Source organism: Oncorhynchus gorbuscha, unplaced genomic scaffold (assembly GCF_021184085.1).
Source record: "Oncorhynchus gorbuscha isolate QuinsamMale2020 ecotype Even-year unplaced genomic scaffold, OgorEven_v1.0 Un_scaffold_15306, whole genome shotgun sequence".
Classification (NCBI taxonomy): domain Eukaryota; kingdom Metazoa; phylum Chordata; class Actinopteri; order Salmoniformes; family Salmonidae; genus Oncorhynchus; species Oncorhynchus gorbuscha.
Window position 1 is genome coordinate 1 of NW_025744784.1, and position 5,863 is coordinate 5,863.

At 36.9% G+C, this 5,863-nt stretch overlaps 1 long non-coding RNA gene across 1 annotated transcript; it reads right to left on the minus strand.

The window, feature by feature from the left end:
• Positions 1-823: 823 nt before the first annotated feature.
• LOC124017101 lies at positions 824-4,793 on the minus strand. Its single transcript, XR_006835462.1, has 4 exons — positions 4,651-4,793; positions 1,336-1,409; positions 1,043-1,094; positions 824-919 (listed from the first exon to the last, which is right to left on the minus strand). It is a non-coding gene; the product is annotated as an uncharacterized LOC124017101 (long non-coding RNA).
• Positions 4,794-5,863: the final 1,070 nt, after the last annotated feature.

Here is a 5,863-nt window from a genome sequence, read left to right on the forward strand (position 1 = left end):
CGGCAGGTAGCCTAGTGGTTAGAGTGTAGAGGCGGCAGGTAGCCTAGTGGTTAGTGTGTAGAGGCGGCAGGTAGCCTAGTGGTTAGAGTGTAGAGGCGGCAGGTAGCCTAGTGGTTAGTGTGTAGAGGCGGCAGGTAGCCTAGTGGTTAGAGTGTAGAGGCGGCAGGTAGTCTAGTGGTTAGAGTGTAGAGGCGGCAGGTAGTCTAGTGGTTAGAGTGTAGAGGCAGCAGGTAGTCTAGTGGTTAGAGTGTAGAGGCGGAAGGTAGCCTAGTGGTTAGAGTGTAGAGGCGGCAGGTAGCCTAGTGGTTAGAGTGTAGAGGCGGCAGGTATTCTAGTGGTTAGAGTGTAGAGGAGGCAGGTAGTCTAGTGGTTAGAGTGTAGAGGAGGCAGGTAGTCTAGTGGTTAGAGTGTAGAGGTGGCAGGTAGCCTAGTGGTTAGAGTGTAGTGGTGGCAGGTAGCCTAGTGGTTAGAGTGTAGAGGCGGCAGGTAGTCCTGTGGTTAGAGTGTAGAGGCGGCAGGTAGCCTAGTGGTTAGAGTGTAGAGGCGGCAGGTAGTCTGGTGGTTAGCGTGTAGGACCAGTAACCGAAAGGTTGCTAGATCGAATCCCCGAGCTGACAAGGTAGAAATCTGTCGTTCTGCCCCCTGAACAAGGCAGTTAACCCACTGTTCCTAGGCTGTAATTGTAAATAACAATTTGTTCTTAACTGACTTGCCTCGTTAAATAAATGCTTTTAAAAACACGGGAAGAAACATGGTCGTGGTCAAACCTTCTGTTTGTATTCGCAGACGATGAGTCCGATGAACACCGGCAGCAGGATGGCCCCCAGACCAACCAGGACAAGAGGGAGTTGGACACCAGCATCACCATCAGCAACAGTTTGTGGAGCTTCGCCGCCGACACGTCGTCAATCACTACCGTCTGAACAAAACACTTCATGCGATTAAACGCTCGGATTCAAATGAACATTTTCTGAATTGAAATGTCATATTCTACAGAAGTTGTATATTTTCGTGGAGTCAAATGAAACGGTGATTATCTCACCTCATTGATAAACATGACAGGGAAGATGGTCTCGTTTAGGGATTTGGTTTTCCTGTGAAGGAAAATAGATTGTAAGAAAATCACTCAACAATGGAAGGTAATAATATAGATATCATAAAGATTATGAGCTTTATTGTTGATACTTGAACTTGGGTGTTGGTTGTGAGACGGAAATAATTAAACAAAAGAAGGAAATCATTCAGAAACAGAAACTATATGTCTTTAGCTAGCTGGACTTGAGTGGTGGTTGTGAGATGGAAATCATTCAGAAACCATAGACTGTATGTACTCACGGAAAGCCACCGATTCTGTTGATGAGGATGTTGATCTGAGCTCTCTTACTGGCCCGGATAGGAACACCAGTGGTCTGGAAGTGTAGATCAACACAGGCACAGTTTTGATGAGCCATGTGAACTGCAGGTGTAACACTCAATGTACTGGATATTTGATTCATGTCTAGGTTAAACATCTATAACTATAACCTGGTAATGTCTAGGATAAACATCTATAATTATAACCTGGTAATGTCTAGGATAAACATCTATAATTATAACCTGGTAATGTCTAGGTTAAACATCTATAATTATAACCTGGTAATGTCTAGGTTAAACATCTATAATTATAACCTGGTAATGTCTAGGATAAACATCTATAACTATAACCTGGTAATGTCTAGGTTAAACATCTATAATTATAACCTGGTAATGTCTAGGTTAAACATCTATAATTATAACCTGGTAATGTCTAGGTTAAACATCTATAATTATAACCTGGTAATGTCTAGGATAAACATCTATAACTATAACCTGGTAATGTCTAGGTTAAACATCTATAATTATAACCTGGTAATGTCTAGGTTAAACATCTATAATTATAACCTGGTAATGTCTAGGTTAAACATCTATAACTATAACCTGGTAATGTCTAGGTTAAACATCTATAATTATAACCTGGTAATGTCTAGGTTAAACATCTATAATTATAACCTGGTAATGTCTAGGATAAACATCTATAACTATAACCTGGTAATGTCTAGGTTAAACATCTATAATTATAACCTGGTAATGTCTAGGTTAAACATCTATAATTATAACCTGGTAATGTCTAGGTTAAACATCTATAACTATAACCTGGTAATGTCTAGGTTAAACATCTATAATTATAACCTGGTAATGTCTAGGTTAAACATCTATAATTATAACCTGGTAATGTCTAGGTTAAACATCTATAATTATAACCTGGTAATGTCTAGGTTAAACATCTATAATTATAACCTGGTAATGTCTAGGATAAACATCTATAACTATAACCTGGTAATGTCTAGGTTAAACATCTATACTTATAACCTGGTAATGTCTAGGTTAAACATCTATAATTATAACCTGGTAATGTCTAGGTTAAACATCTATAACTATAACCTGGTAATGTCTAGGTTAAACATCTATAACTATAACCTGGTAATGTCTAGGATAAACATCTATAATTATAACCTGGTAATGTCTAGGATAAACATCTATAATTATAACCTGGTAATGTCTAGGATAAACATCTATAACTATAACCTGGTAATGTCTAGGTTAAACATCTATAACTATAACCTGGTAATGTCTAGGTTAAACATCTATAACTATAACCTGGTAATGTCTAGGTTAAACATCTATAATTATAACCTGGTAATGTCTAGGTTAAACATCTATAATTATAACCTGGTAATGTCTAGGTTAAACATCTATAATTATAACCTGGTAATGTCTAGGTTAAACATCTATAATTATAACCTGGTAATGTCTAGGTTAAACATCTATAATTATAACCTGGTAATGTCTAGGATAAACATCTATAATTATAACCTGGTAATGTCTAGGATAAACATCTATAATTATAACCTGGTAATGTCTAGGATAAACATCTATAATTATAACCTGGTAATGTCTAGGATAAACATCTATGATTATAACCTGGTAATGTCTAGGTTAAACATCTATAATTATAACCTGGTAATGTCTAGGTTAAACATCTATAATTATAACCTGGTAATGTCTAGGTTAAACATCTATAATTATAACCTGGTAATGTCTAGGTTAAACATCTATAATTATAACCTGGTAATGTCTAGGTTAAACATCTATAATTATAACCTGGTAATGTCTAGGTTAAACATCTATAATTATAACCTGGTAATGTCTAGGTTAAACATCTATAATTATAACCTGGTAATGTCTAGGTTAAACATCTAACTATAACCTGGTAATGTCTAGGATAAACATCTATGATTATAACCTGGTAATGTCTAGGTTAAACATCTATAATTAGAACCTGGTAATGTCTAGGTTAAACATCTATAATTATAACCTGGTAATGTCTAGGATAAACATCTATAATTATAACCTGGTAATGTCTAGGATAAACATCTATAATTATAACCTGGTAATGTCTAGGATAAACATCTATAACTATAACCTGGTAATGTCTAGGTTAAACATCTATAATTATAACCTGGTAATGTCTAGGATAAACATCTATAATTATAACCTGGTAATGTCTAGGATAAACATCTATAATTATAACCTGGTAATGTCTAGGTTAAACATCTATAACTATAACCTGGTAATGTCTAGGATAAACATCTATAATTATAACCTGGTAATGTCTAGGATAAACATCTAATTATAACCTGGTAATGTCTAGGTTAAACATCTATAATTATAACCTGGTAATGTCTAGGATAAACATCTAACTATAACCTGGTAATGTCTAGGTTAAACATCTATAACTATAACCTGGTAATGTCTAGGTTAAACATCTATAACTATAACCTGGTAATGTCTAGGTTAAACATCTATAATTATAACCTGGTAATGTCTAGGTTAAACATCTATAATTATAACCTGGTAATGTCTAGGTTAAACATCTATAATTATAACCTGGTAATGTCTAGGTTAAACATCTAACTATAACCTGGTAATGTCTAGGTTAAACATCTATAATTATAACCTGGTAATGTCTAGGTTAAACATCTAACTATAACCTGGTAATGTCTAGGTTAAACATCTATAATTATAACCTGGTAATGTCTAGGTTAAACATCTATACTTATAACCTGGTAATGTCTAGGTTAAACATCTATAATTATAACCTGGTAATGTCTAGGTTAAACATCTATAATTATAACCTGGTAATGTCTAGGTTAAACATCTATAATTATAACCTGGTAATGTCTAGGTTAAACATCTAAACTATAACCTGGTAATGTCTAGGTTAAACATCTATAATTATAACCTGGTAATGTCTAGGTTAAACATCTATAATTATAACCTGGTAATGTCTAGGTTAAACATCTATAATTATAACCTGGTAATGTCTAGGTTAAACATCTATAATTATAACCTGGTAATGTCTAGGTTAAACATCTATAATTATAACCTGGTAATGTCTAGGTTAAACATCAATAATTATAACCTGGTAATTATAATTATAATCCTTGCAGTTGGTGCAATTCCCAATTACACAAAATGTAACACTATTGGAATATTAAAGTGGATGATCTATTGGATGATCTATTGGATGATCTATTGGACCGGAGAAGTGAAGACCACAGGGTTGTGTACCGGGTTCAGGTCCAGGAAGGTCTGGTGATGCTCTCTGACAGGATCCAGTCCTTCAATGGCGTTAGAGTACTTCTCATCTCCCAGGTAGAAATGAGGAAAAGACGTCACGACTGGAGCACCTGGAGAGACAGGGAGGAGAAGTTAATGTGACTGGAACTCTGTGAAGACGGGGAAAGACGAGAGCTAAGGGATGTGAACTCTGTTCAAAGCTAAGAGAAGAAGAAATGGAATGTGATTGGATCATCTTGTGAACAGGCAGAAACAGAGAGGAACAACCCCTTGAGGATTAGCTAATATTACAAGAACACACAGGTGACTCCTGGGTAGTTCTCAGCAAATGGTAGAACACTATAATCACAGCAGTGTTGATTCACTAGAGGTGCTCACAACAGTGTGGCTTCACTAGAGGTACTCTCAGCAGTGTTGATTCACAAGAGGTACCCACAACAGTGTGGCTTCACTAGAGGTACTAACAACATTGTTGATTCACTAGATGTACCCACAACAGTGTTGATTCACAAGAGGTACTCACAGCAGTGCTGATTCACTAGAGGTACTCACAGCAGTGTTGATTCACTAGAGGTACTAACAACATTGTTGATTCACTAGATGTACCCACAACAGTGTTGATTCACAAGAGGTACTCACAGCAGTGCTGATTCACTAGAGGTACTCACAGCAGTGTTGATTCACTAGAGGTACTCACAGCAGTGTTGAGTCACTAGAGGTACCCACAGTCGTGTTGATTCACAAGAGGTACTCACAACAGTGTTGATTCACTAGAGGTATCCACAACAGTGTTGATTCACTAGAGGTACTCACAGCAGTGTGGAGTCACTAGAGGTACTAACAACAATGTTGATTCACTAGATGTACCCACAGCAGTGTTGATTCACAAGAGGTACTCACAGCAGTGTTGATTCACTAGAGGTACTCTCAGCAGTGTTGATTCACTAGAGGTACCCACAACAGTGTTGATTCACTAGAGGTACTCACAGCAGTGTTGAGTCACAAGAGGTACTCACAGTAGTGTTGATTCACAAGAGGTACCCACAGCAGTGTTGATTCACTAGAGGTACCCACAACCGTGTTGATTCACGAGAGGTACTCACAGTAGTGTTGATTCACTAGAGGTACTCACAGTAGTGTTGATTCACTAGATGTACCCACAGCAGTGTTGATTCACAAGAGGTACTCACAGCAGTGCTGATTC